The sequence below is a fragment of the Lepus europaeus genome, chromosome 11 (genome assembly GCF_033115175.1).
Source record: "Lepus europaeus isolate LE1 chromosome 11, mLepTim1.pri, whole genome shotgun sequence".
Lineage (NCBI taxonomy): Eukaryota > Metazoa > Chordata > Mammalia > Lagomorpha > Leporidae > Lepus > Lepus europaeus.
The window spans coordinates 87,765,876-87,783,290 of record NC_084837.1 but is presented as its reverse complement, the minus strand read 5'-3'; the positions used below and the strand labels follow the sequence as shown (position 1 = coordinate 87,783,290).

Genomic DNA, 17,415 nt, shown 5'->3' with positions numbered 1-17,415 from the left:
GAAAAGTGAGGCTCAGGAGGTTACAGCTGCTCTCTCCCCATCCTCCACCCAGTTCCTTCTGCAGCTCCTCCGTCTTCTCCCCTGGCCCCGAACCTTCCAGGGATTGGGAGGTCCGGGTGAGGTGTTAATGAGGGGGACCAGCGCCTCTTACAACATAATGAACTCGGGAAAATTGTGGGGACCTCGCTCAAATACAGGCTCCCGTTTGTGGCCGGGGGTGGGGTGGGGTGGATGTGCTGCTGAAGTTGTGTGTGCCTAGCAAGCTCCCGCAGGTCACTGATGCTGCTGGGCCCCAGCCACGTGTCCAGTTAGAGGGCGTGGATCACCTGACCCCGATGTTGCCTCCACTCCGCCCTGAAGCTGTGGCCTAGGGTCCCGTGGTCACAGGCTCCTGCAGCTGGCGATGCCTCCTCATGGTTCCAACACCCACCCCCCTGCCTCTGGAAGTGTGGGCTTCCTTTTTATGGTGCAAGAGAAGGAATCCCCCCTTCTCAGAGCCCCCAAACCATGCGGGGCCCAAGTGCTGCAGCGCGTCTGGCTCCCCAGCATGGAGACTGAATGACCAGGCACAGCAGAGGGGGCCCTGAGCCACAGAGCTGCTTCTGGGGCAAGATCCTGACTGTGAACACGGAGTTGAAGCCGAGCGTCCTAAGGACCGAACGTCGAAAGTGGCATGGGTTTCTCTCACAAACGCTGAAACAAGAGAAGTGTGGCAGCGCATGGGCGCCCGAGCGGCGGCTCCCGGGACTCGCCGGGCGCAGGGCATCCGCGCGCCATTATGTTGTGGGTCACGTCCAAATCGCTCTTTGGAACCTGACATTTATGAAGAAAAACACTTGCAAATTAAATGTTTGATTAACGTTACGTCTGGCACAGCTGAAAATGGGGGCACATAATGGAAGGCTGCGTGTGAACTTTATTGGAGCTGCATCCTCGGCCTGCGAATCTCCACGGTTTCATTGAATCTTTCCAGCTAGTGGCGTTCCGTGACAGACCCTAAGGCTCAGAGCAATGAGCCATTCCTGCTGGAGTGACCAGAGAGTGACAGAGACAGAGTTTCCTTCGGCTGGTCCATTCCCCAGGTGCCCCCGACAGCCGGGGCCGGGCCAGGCCGAAGCCAGGAGCCAGGAATTCAATCCAGGTCTCCCAAGTAGGTGGCAGGGACCCAAGGACTTGAGCGATCACCTGCCACCTCCTGGGGTGCACGCAGCAGAACAGGAGAGCAGAGCCAGGCCTTGGGACCCGGGTACGGCCTTATGGGATGTGGGCGTCTCAGTTGGTGCCCTGACCACTACACCACCCCTGCCAACTAGAATTCTGGGTGTGTTTACCAAGCTTGAGTTAGAGAAATTTAGTTTTTGCTTTGGGGTGTGACGCAGGCAGGGTAGTGACCCAATGACCCATGTACCCTGTCTACAGCGTAGTAACACCTGCCTCTGTGGCCTCTTTCATAATAGGGTGTTCTGGACTATTCACCTTTCTGTTTCATCCTCTCTCTCTCTCTCTCTCTCTCCCTCTCTTTCTCTCTCTCTCCCCTCCCTCTCTTCTTTCCTTTCTTCTTTTGCTGTTTCATCTCCACCATCCCCCAGCCCTGGCTGTGCCTTAAGGTCGAGGCCTTTGTCAAACCCTAAGGTAGTTGGGGCCAGCACTGTGGCTCAGCAGGTTAAAGCTCTGGCCTGAAGCACGGGCATCCCATATGGGCGCTGGTTCTAGTCTCAGCTGCTCCTCTTCTGATCCAGCTCTCTGCTATGGCCTGGGAAAGCAGGGGTAGATCCCCAGGTCCTTGGGCCCCTGTATCCGCATGGGAGACCTGAAAGAAGCTCCTGGCTGCTGGCTTCAGATCGGCACAGCTCTGGCCATTGCGGCCATCTGGGGAGTGAACTGGCAGATGGAAGACCTCTCTGTCTCTACCTCTCTCTGTAACTCTGTCTTTCAAATAAATAAAACAAAAAACAAAACAAAGCAAAAAAACCCTAAGGTAGTTCCTTGTGCCAGGACAGTCCTCGGCGACCTGGCTGTCCCGGAAGTCCTGGGAGAAAGCCCCAGGCTGGGAGGCCAGGGTGGGGAAGGGGCATTCCGGGAAGCGGGCATGGCCTGTGCTGGGGCCTGGCGTGGGGAAGGGGCCCAGGCTGCCTGGGAAAGGCAGCAGTGCGGGCTTGGTGGCGGCGAGGGGCTGGGCCTGAAGCCGGGGGGCCTTGAGGGGTCAGGCCACAAGGGGCTTCACTAAGGAATGTGAGCCCAGGAGGCGACATGATCGGCCTGGGGTTTGCAGAAGCAGCCCTAGAGCGCCCGCTGCAGCACAGACGGACATCGGCCCACCAGGCAGGGGACAGGGCCCTGGCGGGAGCTGCACTTGCAAGAAGGGGGCTGGTGCGCCGGCGGGAGGGGACACTGGCAAGAGCAAGGTGAGGGACTCTGGGGAGGTCCCAGGTGCCTGGCAGGGGTGGCTGAGTTAGGTTTCCAGGGTTCCAGGCTGTGTGGGCCCCTGTGCCTTGGTGGGGGGCTGAGCCCTGAAGATGGATGTGGCGCAGGGAAGGCAGGGCCGGGGCTGCCGAGCTGGGGCTCTGAATAATGACACCATCCTACACCGTATCCCACACTTCTAACTTTATCTGAGCCTCTTGACCCCGCCAAGCTGCTGCTGTTGTGGCTAAGGCCGCTGTGAGAACTCCAAGCAGGTTAACGACTTGACAGAAGTCACAGGAAATGGAGATGCAAATTTAAGAAGACCCGTCTTCTCCTGGTCTGTGCCTTTAACATGCAGAGGTTAGGAGTCCTTCACACACCCGCACTGGTACTGGCTCTGTGCTGGCCATTGCTGGGCAACATTAAGGATGAGAAAAAGGAAACTCACAGTCTTTTAAAAAGAGAAATTGAGAAGCAGACACACACACACACACACAGAGGGAGAGGGAGAGAGAGAGAAAGAGAGAGAAACAGCAGAGCTCCCATCCAAATGTCCACAACAGCCAAGGCTGGGCCAGGCCAAAGCCGGGATCCGGGAGCTCCATCCAGGTCGCCTGCATGGGTGGCAGGGGCCCCTGCACTTGAACCATCCTGGCTGCCTCCAGGGAGGCAGGAAGCAGGAGGCAAGAACCACAGCTAGAAACTGAACCCAGACACCACTGCTATGGGATGGAAGCATAGTGTTCTTTCTTTTAAAGATTTATTTATTTATTTGAAAGGCAGAGTTACACAGAGAGAAGAAGAGACAGAGAGATATATCTTCCGTCCACTGGTTCATTCCCCAAGTGGCTGCAACAGCCAGGGCTGGACCAGGCTGAAGCCAGGAGCTTCCTCTGGATCTTCCACATGGGTGTGGGGGTCCAAGCACTTGGGCCATCCTCTGCTGCTTTCCCAGGTGCATTAGCAGGGAGCTGGATTGGAAGTGTAACAGCCGGGACTCAAACTGGTACCCATAAGGGATACTGGCATCGCAGGTGGCGGCTTCACCTGCTATGCCACAGCACTGGCCCTATGGATGTAGACATCTTAATCACCAAGCTAAACACCCAGTCCTGAAGTTCATGGTGTTGATGGGAAGACAACATTAATCCAGTGAAAGTAGCAAACAATTACAGGAAGCATCAATCTATCACCCCCCATCCAGGCATCTGCCTGTCAGCCTATCCATCTACCCACCAGCCCATCCATTTATCTCTCCATCCATGCACCTATCAACCTGACCAATCATCTACCCATCTGCCCATGGGCCCATCCATCCATTTAGCATTTATTATAACCGTTATACATCGGGTCATGCAGCTCCTACATAGGTTCTCCCTCCTCTGGCTACATTAGAACCACTTGGGCCTTAAGAATTACTGATGCCCAGGCAGGCACCAGCCCCCATAGAGTCTCACTGTTTTTGGTCAGGGGTCCAAGGCCAAGCTTTGGTATTTGGTTTTCAAAACTCCCTGAGCATTCCAAAGTGTAGCCTGGGTTAAGATCCTCTAAGGTGGCTTAGCAGCTCCGAGACGGGAGGGGCCAGTGAGGGCTGGGACCCTAGGCGATTCATAGCCCGAAGCAACCAGAAGCCCCTGGCGCAGCCTCACTCCCAGGCGGGCAGGCAGGGCTTAGCCGCTGGTGTTCGCGGTCTCAGGGTCTCAGTGGGAGCAGCTTCCACCCTCTGCTGGCAGGTGGGGAAAGCAGGGAGAAGGAGGCAGGGGTCGAGCTGGGCTTTGGAAACTCTGTAGGGGCGGAATCGATGGAGGCGATGGAGGGATCAGGAAGGAGGCAGGGGTGTTTGGAGACAGGAAGCCTGGCGTGCTTTGGAGGGCTTGTCCATGAGCAAAACAAGGACACCTCTTCCCTAAAGCCCCACCGTCCCTTCTGGGGGGAGCTCTTTGCCTTCATCCCCACATCTTCCTTTCGAGGGCAGTGACAAGGACCGCAGGGCTGGCTGTCACCTTGCCATCACTGACCCCCGCTGTTCCCGCCAGCAAACCGCCCCCCTGAGCCCCCCGCCCCACCCCCAGGCACTGCCCGCGAGGTGATGAGGTGTAGTGGGAGCGAGCGTGTGCACGGCGCTGATTGAGACCTGGAGGAGCCGCGCTGGTGCCCAAGTGGGGATGACGGATGCTCGGCCCGCCCCCGGCCGTCTCACCTGGGCACCTCTGCCGGAACCTGTGATGCATGGGCGAGATCCATCCTCCAAATCTCTTTCCGTGCCCGCCGCCAGCCGCCTGCGGAGGGAGTAAATAAGAGTTATGGCGGCCATAATGGCATCACTTAGGAGCGGCTAAAAACAAGAAGCAAAGCTGTCCACACCGTGCTTCTGAGTCTATTATAAATGTGGCCCAAGTTCCCCGGGAAGTTCCCCAGCACGCCACAGCGCCTCGCTCTCCCCAGAGTCCCAGGGACAGATCGGGCTGGTGGCAGGGAGGACCACGCTCCGTGCCCTGTCACTTCCTCCCCCGCCCCGTGTCCACTGTCAGCCCTGAGCTCACAGCCCCCCCCCCCCCCGGCCCAGCCCCAGGGGCCCCAGCCCCGCAGACCTGGTGGCTGTGGTCAGCACCTTTGGGACATGGTGCATTCAAGGAGGCGGGGCCAGGCTCCCCCAGCAGGTGGCCTGGGCACCAAGAGGCACTCCGAGAGGCCTCCCCTTCCTCCTGTGCCTTTTGTCCTAAAGGGGTTTGAGAGCAACTGGTGGGCCTGGGCGGACCGCGTCTCAGAGCCTCCTCCTGCCAGGCCTGGGGCCTGCTCCCTGCCACAGCTGCTTGAGGCGGAGGAAGCCGGTCTGGGCCCAGTCCCTGCTCCACACTCGGCTCCCAGCCTCGACTCTCCCCTCCTCCCTTTGAGACCTCAGTTTCTTCATCCGCAGAATGGGAGTGTTAATCAGTAGTGATGAGACCTGGCTTGAGGTGTGGTGAGGTGCCCCTGAGCAAAGGCAGTGGAAGTTCAAGCATAAGTGTTGTCCTCTGTGGCTCCCACCGGGCAGGAAGGAACCCCAGGCCCTCGGGGCCTCCCTCCGGGGGAGCTCTGAGCAAGTGCTGTGGGTGAGGCTAATTACCCTTTAACTTGGCTGTCTTCTGGCCCCAAGAGAGGCCTTTGAGGTCCCTGAGGGCAGCGCCAGCCTCCAAAATGGCCTGGAAACCATGGGGTCAGCGCCGCGCGGAGCCCTGGCCCCCATTGGACAACTACTCCGTGGTCAGTGTGAGCCAGGCTGGGAGGGCCCACGGACTCGCTTTCCCCGGGGAGTCCACGTCACCGCCCCGGCCTCCTGAGCTCTCTCCATCCTTTCTCTCTCAACCCCCACCTCCCCACACAGCTGCTTCTATTCATTTGCTTTTGTTCATCTGCGACACAGAGAGAAAGCTCCCCTCTGCTGGTTCACTCCCTCAGTGCCCACAACAGCCGGGACTGGGCCGGGGCCAGAGCCAGGAGCTGGAGCCGCAGTCCAGGTCTCCCCCACGGTGTCAGGGATCCAGTTACCTGAGGCGTCATTGCCACCCTGTGCAGTCCGCACGAGCAGGGCCTGGAGTCACGGAGCCCAGCCGGGCGTCACCCAAGCACACGGGTGTCTACACTGCCCTTCAGCTGCCTTGAACACCCGGTCAGATGGCGCCGTGCCTCTGGTGGCTCCCACACTCAGTGAGAGCCGAAGCGCCACTGTGTGTGGGGGGCGCCGTCTAAAGCCCTGTGAGCCTCAACTTCCTTACTCATCTCCGGCCGCACCAGCCTCCTTCCTGTCCCAAGCCCCTGGCAGGTCTCTCTCGGGAACCTCAGGGCCTTTGCACTGGCCATTTCCGCTGCCGCCACATGGCTTACTCCTCACCATTGCTGACTCTCCTCCAGACCACTGCATTAGAAGTGCAGGTCTCCTCCCCACCCCACTTCCCCTGCTCCCCGGTTCTCCGGAGCACTCTGCATGGCTGATATTGCACGGATTGTGCTTCGTCATTTTGCTAATCCTCTGTCTTCCCACTAGACCGTGGGCTCTGTGAGGCAAAGACTGGATCCAATTCTCTGAGGCGTCCCAGCACTTAGAACAGCACCTGGTGCGTAGCAAGCGCTTGCTAAGTATTAGTTGCTTGAGTGAGTAAATTAACAAATGGATGGGGGGGGGGGGTGGCTTAAAGTACCAGTGGCCCCTGGCTGGGCTGGACCCAGTAACTATTGCAGGGCAGGATCTACCCGGGAGTTGGGACAAGGGCAGAGGACCAGGAAAAAGACTCTGCCTTTTAACCCCTTAGATCCTGAGGGTGTGAGGCCTCTGCCCTGTCCCTGCCATGGACCAGAGCAGAGAGAGGGCACCAGGAGGCAAAAAACAGGTGCATCTGGAAACAACACGAGGGGCTGGCGCTGTGGTTCACTTGGTTAATCCTCCGCCTGTGGCACTGGCATCCCATATGGGTGCTGGGTTCTAGTCCCGGTTGCTCCTCTTCCAGTCCAGCTCTCTTCTGTGGCCTGGGAGGGCAGTGGAGGATGGCCCAAGTGCTTGGGCCCCTGCACCCACGTGGGAGACCAGGAGGAAGCAGCTGGCTCCTGACTTCAGATCGGTGTAGCTCCGGCCGTAGTGGCCATTTGGGGAGTGAACCAACGGAAGGAAGACCTTTCTGTCTCTCTCACTGTCTAACTCTATCTGTCAAAAATAAATTTAAAAAAGAAAGAAAGAAAGAAAGAAAGAAAGAAAGAAAGCAAGCGTGTGATGCCACGATCGTGCCAGGAAGCCAGCAGACCTGTTAAAATGCAGCTCCACCTGCTCTGTGCAGTATGCAAATGGCACAGGGTGGGCGGGAGGGAGAGACATCCAGGCGCCCTCTCAACCCCATTAAAGAAACATCGCCTCTCCCAAGCCCGCACTTGGCTTGCAGGTTGGAAATGTCAGTAGTTCCCCGAGCGACGGCAGGCACTGGCTGAAAGGTGGGCAGCTTAAAGAAGCTCACAGCCTTTGGTAAACGAGACGGAAGAGCGCACCAGCTGTGTTCTTTGACCTCTGCCCCAACCCGACCAGGGGCCCCGGGAACCATGCTATCCAAAATCCCAGCTTTCCAGGATGAGTGGGGATACTGGGGATGTAATTCCTGTCTTTCTCAGAGCACTTGGGCCGGCCTGGGGCCCCTGCCACAGGAGGGTGCCATGTGCAGTGTTTCCTTGGGTCCTCAGAGCGCAGAGAGAGGTCGGTGTTTTGGGGATGGGGAGGCAGGGCTGCTGAGGTTCATGGCTGCTAGGCAGGGCAGAGAGAAGTCAGCCTTGGTGGGGGGTAAAATCTTCATGAATGACTGTCTCCTTTTCCTGTGCCTTTCAGGAAAGGCATCTTCCAGGTCCTCCCTCGGTGACACTGGGCAGGATCAGAAGCTTAGAGAGAGCGCCTGTGTGGCCATTCCATGAGCAGGTGGGGCAGCAACCCCCCCTCGCAGGCCCGTGGATTTCACCTGGTGACCCCTGGCATGGTACCTTCTACCTCAGCCACACAGCTGCCCACGGGGAGGGCATTTGGCCTGGGATCTGACAAAGCCAGCAGGTGCAGAGGAGGCAGGTGGCCTGGCCAGCACCTGGCTCCCGCTGGTTCCCCAGCCTTCCTTCCCACTGGCTTGTTCTCACCCTTTCCGTTGGCTCCAAAGCTGATGGGTCAGGGAAAGGGGATCTGAAGTGGCAAGGCGGCGACAGGAGCTGAAGGGGTCTAGTGCGGGTGGCAGGTGTCTCTCTTCATGGGCCGGGGATGGAACCCCAGAGGTTCATGATGAAGACGACAGGAGGCAGGCATGTGGCCTGGCACCCACGACACCACTTAGGATGCCTCTGTCCCAGGAGCTCCACACCTGGCTCCAGCTCCTGACTCCTGCTTCCTGCCAGCGCAGCCCCTGGGAGGCAGTGGTGATGGCTCAACTGGGTGGGGTTCCTGTCGCCTGCCTGGGAGACCTGGACTGAGTTCCTGACTCCTGACTTCCACCCCTCCCAGCCACAGTGGGCATCAGAGGGTGAACCAGCAGGTGAGACTCCTCTCTCTGGCTCTCAAATTAGTTTTTTAAAAAAGGATATATTTATCTGATAGGCAGAGAGAGAGAAAGAGAGAGAGGTCTCCCATCTGCTGGTTCACTCCCCAAGTGGACACAGTGGCTGGAGCTGTGCCGATCTGAAGCCAGGAGCCAGAAGCTTCTTCTGGGCCTCCCACGTGGGTGCAGGGGCCCAAGCACTTGGGGTATCTTCCACTGCTTTCCTGGGTGCATTGCAGGGAGCTGGATCAGAAGTCGAGCAGCAGGGGCTCCAACTGGCACCCCTATGGGAGGCTGGTGCTGCAGGCAGCAGCTCAACCTTCTATGCCACAGCACCAGCCCCTCAAGTAAGTTTAAAAAATTTTTTTTTTAAATACAGACTGGTAGCAGAGCCAGTGCTTGTTCTGCCCCATTGCTGTGTGTGTGTGAGTTCACGTGGTCCTTAAAACAAGCGCACAGGGAGGCAGAATCACTCCCATCTTGTAGATTAAGAAACCAAAACTTGGGGATGATAAATAACCTGCCCAGCTGGAGAACAGAAGACAGGGGTTCAGAGATGTCTAGTAACTGGCCCAAGGGCACACAGCCAATAAAAGCACAGAGCTGGGATTCAAACCTACTTCCGTTGGAAAAAAAAAAAATGCTCTCTTCACTGCCCCATGCTATAAACAGCTTTTTTTTTTAATACCTGTTCTAAAGGGCAGGTATTGGAGAGGGCCCAGTCAAGTTCCCTCCTGGGGGCGGAACTTTCGGCCCCTCCTGGGGAGGACGGAGGAGGAGCCCAGAGCTCCCTTCCCTCGTGTGGGGTTTCTCACACCTGCTCAGCACTGCCGCTGTGGAGCAGACAGACGCCAACAGACCAAGGGCCTTCAAGCAATGTGTGGAACGTGGAATCAAACAGAAGTTGATTTGGGGGCCAGAAATCTTTGAAGTCCACGCACAGATTTTTCAGAATACACCTTTTCCAGGAACTTGTCGAGGGCTCCTGGAGACAAAGCAAAGGCACGACTGCGAGGCAATAAAGCTTTATTTGTAAGAACCAAGTGGCAGGCCAGATTTGGCCTACAGGCTGGTTTGCCAATATGATTTTTTTTTTAAGATTTATTTATTTATTTGAAAGTCAGAGTTACACAGAGAGAGAGAGAGAGAAGCAGAGAGAGAGACGGAGAGGTCTTCCATCTGATGGTTCACTCCCCCACTGGCAGCAGTGGCCAGAGCTGCACCGATCTGAAGCCAGGAGCCAGGAGCTTCCTCTGGGTCTCCCGTGCGGGTGCAGGGGCCCAAAGACTTGAGCCATCTTCTGCTTTCCCAGGACATAGCAGAGAGCTGGATTGGGAGTGGAGCAGCCAGGACTCGAACCAGTGCCCATGTGGGATGCTGGTGCCTCAGGCCAGGGCATTAACCCACTGAGCCACAGCGCCAGCCCCATGCCAATATGATTTGAATGCTGTGTGGGATGCAGTCAGTCCAGTGTGGCGTGGAGGCATGGGAGCTATCGTCCTGTAGCACTTAGCTTTGTAGCACTACAAAGGCCTTGGGGCAGACCACTGGTGCCGCAGCTAAATCGCCACTTGGGACACCCACGCCCCATACAGGGCGCCTGGTTCCAGCCCCAGCTCCTCGGCTCCCCGTCCAGCTCTCTGCTGATGCTCACCCTGGGAAGCAGCAGGGGATGGCTCAAGCCCTCAGGTCCCTACCGCCCACGTGGGAGACCCAGGTGGAGTTCCTGGCTCCTGGCCTTGGACTGACCCTTAGTGAAGACTACAGAAAAGCTGTTCCGTCCGAATGCACGCACCGCCATGATAGGGCGTCCAGTGGCCAGTGGGGGGCGGGTTGGATCTCAGCCCCCTTTCCCTTCAGCCAGCCTGCTTGAGCAGTGTACAACTCACACAACCATCCAGTGTGTTCCTGTTCCCTGGAGCTGTGGCCTAGTAGAGGTTTGAGACAGGGACACAGAGATACGAGTGCCCCAAAAGAGCAGTGAACAAGATGTTCTGGAATGTTCTCAACCTCTGCTCCTCGTCCCCCCACCCCCGCTTCAGATCCCCATTTGGAGCGGCCTCCTCTGTGCCCCTGGAGCCGGCCCCCAGCCCAAGCCTCCATCCCCAGTCCCGTTGGAAAGGGCCTGCCTGCCTCGCCTCGTAGGGCTTGGAGGGGCCCTCCCCGAGGACCGAGTGCGCATTTGCCGTGAGATACACTTCCCCGTGTACCTACTCTGCGTTAATGCGTGTCGTTAAGATAATTATTGTGTGGGAAGGAGGTCGGGATGTGTCGGCGGAACATCTGGGATTGTGTTGGAGCTGAGGAAGAGCCGGTCTGAAGACCTCACTCACTGTAGTCTGTGCTGACTCAGCTCCAAAGACCCACCCGTGACCCTGACGCCTCACCCAGGAAGCCCTCCGAGCTGCTCCAAGACACACCCTGCTCTCCTTCTACCACTGCTAAACCCCTCCCTGCTGCCATAATAACTATCGCAGCAGGGTCACCTGTGCCCCAAGCCCCTGTGACACCACATTCGCCATGGTCATCCTCACTGGGCGTAAACAGCCTGCAGCTCCAGCCCCCGGCCCGACACTCATGAGCCTGTGCCACCCCCAGCCCAGCCATTGTCCAGCTCCCTCCCCCCAGCCAGGTGGCTCAGCGCTGTGCTGTCTGGAGCCACTGCCGGCTTCCTGGACACTGTTCATGCCGCCTGCCTTCTGCTCGTGAGACCAGAGTTGTGATGACAGCGTGTGGGCGGCTAACTCAGGGTGCGGTGTCAGAGGAAGCCGTGGTCCCTGCCCATTCTACTCTCTGCCTCCGCTAGGGATTTTGAGTTAGGTCCAGGGCAAGAAACACAGAGCTCCCTCCTCCCCGGGTGTGGGCGCCTGCTCTGAGCGACGCCTGCCTCTCCCGCTGGGTGGGGCTCTGGTCCTGCCCTGGCCGCCCCCTTACCATGCAGTGGGGGCGTCTGCCCCAGGGGCTGTTTTCCACAGAGTCCTGGCATCCCTAGGTTATAACCGCACAGGCAGGCCCCTCACGACCTTGCACTCATCTGTGCTGCACTAGGTCTGTGCTGGACCCAAGACGCTACATTCCCAGCAGCTGTCAGGACCCCCTCGTGCCGGGTGTGGGGACCCCAGATGGAGGGTCCTTGCCCTGGACTGCACCTGCAGGGGCGGGTGCCGGGAGTGAGCTGTGAAGTCCCATGGGGGCTGAAGGGTTCGCTGAGCTGTCCTTGACCCTCAGCTTCCTTGGATCCTTTCCGCTTTGGATGCAGGAGCTGCCCAGCCCGGGTGCCAGAGAGACCCAGGTGATTGGATTAGCGAACTTGGCTCCAGGCCCCATCATCTGCTCTGAGAAGCAGAGCTGGGGTGTAGCGGAGGTGTGACCTTGGGCTGGTAGGCGGCATCTCCACAGCAGCGGTGACCTGGCTTGTCTGGACCTTAGCTTACTCATCTGTAAAATGGACCCAGTGTCCCCCTAGCATATCGCCTGCGTTTTCATGGGATGTACAAACTAAAGCACTAAACAAAACTAGAAAAGTCTCATCGCAACTTTTGAAAGAAAATAAACTGAACAACCCAGAGATGTAAAGTCTTAGCCACAGAGGGGACTGTGGGGGGCTCATTCCCTTAAACAACCCCCCCCCCAGCCTTACAACAGAGGAAACTGGTACAGCAGCAAGGGAGGGCCACGCCCGTGGTCCTGCAGCGAAGCCAGGAGGCGGCTCCTGCTCTTTCAGCCCTGAGCCCTGCGCTTCGTGCCACACCCGAGTGTCGGCATTCCCCCGGCCTTGGCTCCTGGTCACCCGACTCTGCAGAGGAGCCGGGTCTGCGCCCTCTGGGGAAGCTCCTGGCTCCCACTGTCCATCCTGGGCAGTGCTCCTCCCCGTGCTCCCCCCAGTTCTGGGCTTGTCCCCTTTTCTGCCTCACTAAGCCAAGACTGAAACAATCAAAAAGTTTTATTACAGCCTAAACTGCTTTGGAAAGTGCGCCCATTAGCTGGTAATAAAAAGACATTTTTTTTTTTTGAATGTTGCAAGCAGTTGTTTTTACGCTTCCTATAAATTAGTCAAGGCTCCAAATTGCCGCACGGCCACGGGGACGTGGTGGGGGTCAGGGTTGAAGGTGTGTCTTGTCCCCACCCCCGGCACCTGCCCCACCAGGAGAGAACTGGCTCTGGGGAGGCCCCGCCTGATTAGGAAGGGGCTCTTTCTTCCTCCTCAGCTCAAGGAAGACCTAGTCTAATGGGGGAATTAAAGTCCCGCCTCCAGAGGGCTCCCAGGAAGTGGGGACAGAGTCCGCCCTGCTGCCCCCAATCCCGTGAGGAGTGGGGGAATCTCCAGGCTCCAACAGGCACCCCTCGAGGAGCACTTGGAATGTTCCAGGTACTGTGCTATGCACTTACACTTCGCTTCTGCTTCTGTCCTGGCAGCAACCCTAGGAGGCAGGCAAGGGCACGGGGACCAGGCAGGACGGCGGATAGGGATACAGGAGCTGGGAGATTTTCCCCACAACTCCCGTCTCTGCAGCCCTGCACCGTAACTCCACCCCCTTGCATGGCCCACTGTCCCATGATGCCCCTGCGTCTCGTCTAGGCCCCGGGAAGAAGGGGGCACCCAGAGGACCACGAGGGAGCTGAACTCCATGTGAGGGGCTCTGAAACTCCTCTGAAGCCTCCCCCACCCTACACCCCACTCAATCACCACCCGTTTGTACATTCCATTAGGAGACCACCCCAAAGCCCACAAAGGAGACCGTGGGACGTGGGGGCAGCCCGCCTGTCCCTTCTGGCCCCTTTGGCCCCTTCTCTTGCCTCCTCCCACACACACAGTCCTCGTGGGCGTCTCTCGGGCCATCTCGTGGGGAGCCTCTCTCCTCGTGGGCTACCTGTACTCACGCTTGAGTGCACTCTCTCTCTCAATTTAAATGAACCCTGCTCTCATGTCCGTTATTTATGCCTCTGCTTTGAATTCTTGACTCAAGTGGGGACAAAGAATTTGGAGTAAGAACCAGAAACATAACCATAACGGAACTATTCTTTTTATTTTTTTTTTTAAAATTGACTTATTTACTTGAAAGGTAGAGAGGAAGAGAGAGAAAAGAAGAGAGAGAGAGGGAGGAAGAGGAGAGAGAGAGAGAGAGCAGTCTTCCATCTGCTGATTCACTCCCCAAATGGCTGCAATGGCTGGAGCCAGGCCAGGCTGTTGCCTAGAACTCCATCCGGGTCTCCCACGTGGGTGGCAGGGGACCGAGTACTTGGGCCATCAACAAGGCTAGTCTTAACCCTTTCTACAGCTAAGGGCACCGAGTCATAGAGCAGTGAAGGCATCTGCCCGGAGCCATCCACTAAGGAAGCGAAAGAGCTCAGATATGAAAAAGACAGATGCATGTGGCAGAGAGTGGGTTAATTTATCCTGATTACAGTAAGTGCTTAATAAATGCTTACCGATGTAAACATTGCTTGGTGGCCAGGAGAGAGGAAGACGGTCCCACAACAGGAAAGCGGGTGCCACAGGGCAGAAGCGACATGATGAATGCTAAGGCTCTGGCACCTGCGGGACTCAGGGGAGCTTTCCAGAGCAGGTGGGGTCCGCCCGCGGGTCTGGACGCTGCCAGGAGTCACCCTCTCCACCCACCCCCGGCCTGCGCCTTGAGAACTTGGAGCTGCTGCTCGCAGGCCAGCTGCTTCCAGGTGGAGAGGCCGTGAAAGGTCATTCCTGGCGCGGCGTTCCCTATAGGAGATAGCGCTGGTGATCCCTGGTGAGGACAGCGGGGGCAGCCAGGAAGCCTGGCCCAGGCTGCCTCTGCCGCTGCGGAGCCCCTGGGGCCTGGAGGACTCCCCTAGGGAGGCAGAAAAGAATGAGGAAGAGGAAGGAAGAAGGGAGGGGCCCGAGAGAGGAAGGGGAGGTTGTGGGCTCCCTGTCACCCCCTTGAAGGCACCCAGTGCATAAACACCTGCTCCAGGAACGGGTGAAGGGTCGTGAGAGGAGAAGGGGCTGCACGTGGGGACCAAGCTGCCTCCAGCTTGGGACTTGCCCACTGCCCCCCGAATCCACTCGATGGATTCATTTCCCTCCCCCATTTCCTCCCTCTGCCCTTCCCAGGAGACTAAACGGCAGCGCAAGGTGCAATGGGGCTTGGTGTCAGAGAGCCGGGTGGCAAACTCTAGAGCAGTCGGGACATGTAGACGAGCGTGCTCGCTGCTGCAGTGTGTGTGGAGCAAACATCGGAGGCCACAGCGCTGCCCGCAGTCCGGACCATTTTCTGAGGACTGCTGCGTGGCGGGGAGAGCCGATGTGACCGAGCTCTCTGGAGGCTGGGCAGAGAAAGCGAAGCTGCTGAAAGCCGAGCCTGTGTGCAGGGCGTTCCCTGGGGGCGACCCCAGGAAGGAAAGGAGAACCGGACCGGGTCCAGGGAGTGGGGGGGCGGGGTGTCTGGGGAGCCAGGCTCCCTCCCAGGCACAGGGGAGCAAGCACAGGAGAGATGGCATCTGTGCGAGGGGTAGGGACTGTGCCTGCGGCCTGCGGGGAGAGGAAGACGGCCCCACAAAAGGAAAACGGGTGCCTCGGGGCAGGAGGGGCTGGCGGCAGTGGGGAGCCTCGGGCTGTGCCCCCCCGGCCGTGCGGAGAACCCGAGCGTGGGAAGCATCCGCCACTGATCCCACGCTCACAGGCGCAGCTTACAAACGCGACAGCACTCACGTCGACCGGGCCGCCTCTAACAGCTTCGTGGGAAAATGGAATTAAAAGATTAGTTTATTCGGCTGCAAAAAATTGTCGAAATCCTTGCATGGTGTGTCCATGGTACGCATTTGCCATGGACTTTTTGGATGATTCTTGTATGTGTGGATTTCAAACTTTTTTTGCACCAAAATAAATTTATCTTTTAATTCCATTTTCTGCAAAATTTTGAAATACCCCTAATTAAAAAAAAAAAAAAAAAAAAAAGGAAGATGGGGCCAGCAGCCACTTGCAACACCATCATCCATCCCCTAGGGGCGCCAGTTCCAGTCCCAGCGGCTCCACTTCCCATCCAGCTCCGTTATTGCCCCTGGGAAGGCAGCAGGATGGCCCAAGTGTTTATGCCCCTGTGCCCACATGGGAGACCTGGACAGAATTCCTGGCTCCTGGCTTTGGTGTGCCCCAGCCCTGGCCACTGTAGCATTTGGGGAGTGAACCAGTGGATGGAAGATCTCTCCGTCTGTCTGTCTGTCTCTCCCTCTTTCCGATGCTTTGCCTTTCAAATACATACATAAATCGTTCAAGCGAGAAAAGCGGGAGGACCCTCTGACATAACTGTCACATTCAGGACATCAATGACCTTAAGGAAAAGAGAAACGCAGCAGCCGGGGGGGGGGGGGGGGGGGGCGAAGGCGCCGACCTCGGCTGCGACCGCGCTCGGTCTCTCTCAAGCTAAGTCGCGGGTCCCCGGGTGTGGTTTCATTTCGTGGTCATCATACAGTCCACAGACAGGTATGCGGAGGGATCTCCGGCGGGAGAGGTGGTGTGTGCGGGAGGTGGGCGTGAGCTTTGGATCTGGAGGAGAGAGGAGGCGCCTGTGGGCCTGGGGAGGTGGGAATGGGTGGGGGCAAGAAAAGGTGTAGCTGGGAGAAGAGCTGAGCACGCAGCAGGAGGCCGCTCTGTGCAGGGGACGGAGGGCCACGCTGAGGGCATGGGCAGTGCCCTGGCCGCTCGGACACTGCTTGAACCACCTGCATCCCTTATCGGAGCGTCTTGGTCTGACGCCCGGCTCCAGCTCCTCTCTCCAGCTTCCTGCTGCTGCTGGGAGGCACTGGGGGTGCCTCGAGGAATTGGGTTCCTGCCACCCACGCGGGAACCTGCATGGAGGTCCCAGCTCCCGGCCATGGCCCAGCCCCAGCTGCTGCAGCCACTTGGGGGAGTGAACCAGTGGATGGAAGCTAGCGTGTCTCGCGCTCTCTCTTGTTCTCTCTCTTTCTCTCACTCTCTCTCTCTTGTTCTCTCTCTCAAATGAGGTAGCTAAATGCCAGGCTGAGGAGAGAACTCAACAGAAATGTTAGAGTGGGACAGTCGTAGTGAGGGCGGTCACAGGCTCGTGGCGACACTGGAGGAAGCGGTGACGAGGAAATGCCACCGCCTGGCTGCCGCAGAAGCTCTGGCTCTGTGCCAGGCCGTCAGCTCGTCAAATGACACAGCCACCCCCCGAGGCAGCTGCTATTGTTATCCCATTTCACACATTTGGAGACTGAGGCCAAGAGAGGGTCCATAGTGGCCCCAAGTCCGGGTGGGCTTTGGGCCCAAGCTCAGTTCTCCACCTCACTGCTCATGGGTGGTCTGCACACGTGTGCACACACACATACACACGTATGTGCACACACACTGCCCGTGTGCTGGCAGCTTTCACCTGCACCCAGTCTGCTCTGTGGTGGCCGCGTCCAGGGTGGAGGCCGACGCCAGCCAGGCTCAGTCCGGGAGAGCGTGGGACCCGCCAGAAAGAGACATCCACCATGGGCTAGGGTTGCTGATCCTGCTTGTGGGCCCTCCGCTCCCCTCCCAGGGCCACGGCCCTGCCTCTCCTTTTCTGTATGCCAAGGAGGGAAACCAGCCTGGGCACGGTGGGCATGCTTCCACCTCCCCCCAGGCCCAGATGCTCATCTGGGGACCCAGAACGGGCGTTTCTCCGCGCAGAAGAGAAGGGACCCTCCCTGGGGTAGAACGCGGCTTCCATTAACAGTTGTGAGTGAGACACGAACCGGCAGCATCCGGGCCTCTCATGCCTGCACGAGGGGTTCGCTGTTCACTGGTCAGGCAGAGCAGCCCCAATAGGTGTGGGACTGGCTAGGCAAAGGCAAGTGGGCCCAAAGGCCGGCTCACCCAGCACATGCGCACCGCTAGCTGTCCGCTTATTGTTCCCTGAATGGAAGTCGGGCCCCGGGTCAGATCCTACCCAAGCCGGGGAATTAATTAGGCATGTACTGCTCGTTAGCGGTGATGGATGTCCCTCCCCAGGTCCTT

The 17,415-nt window shown here is 58.2% G+C and overlaps 1 protein-coding gene across 4 annotated transcripts in view; it reads left to right on the top strand.

The window, feature by feature from the left end:
* The window catches only part of MEGF11 (multiple EGF like domains 11), a 192,045-nt gene that overhangs the window by 67,725 nt on the left and 106,905 nt on the right, over positions 1-17,415 (top strand). The gene's annotated exons all lie outside the window — the stretch shown is intronic.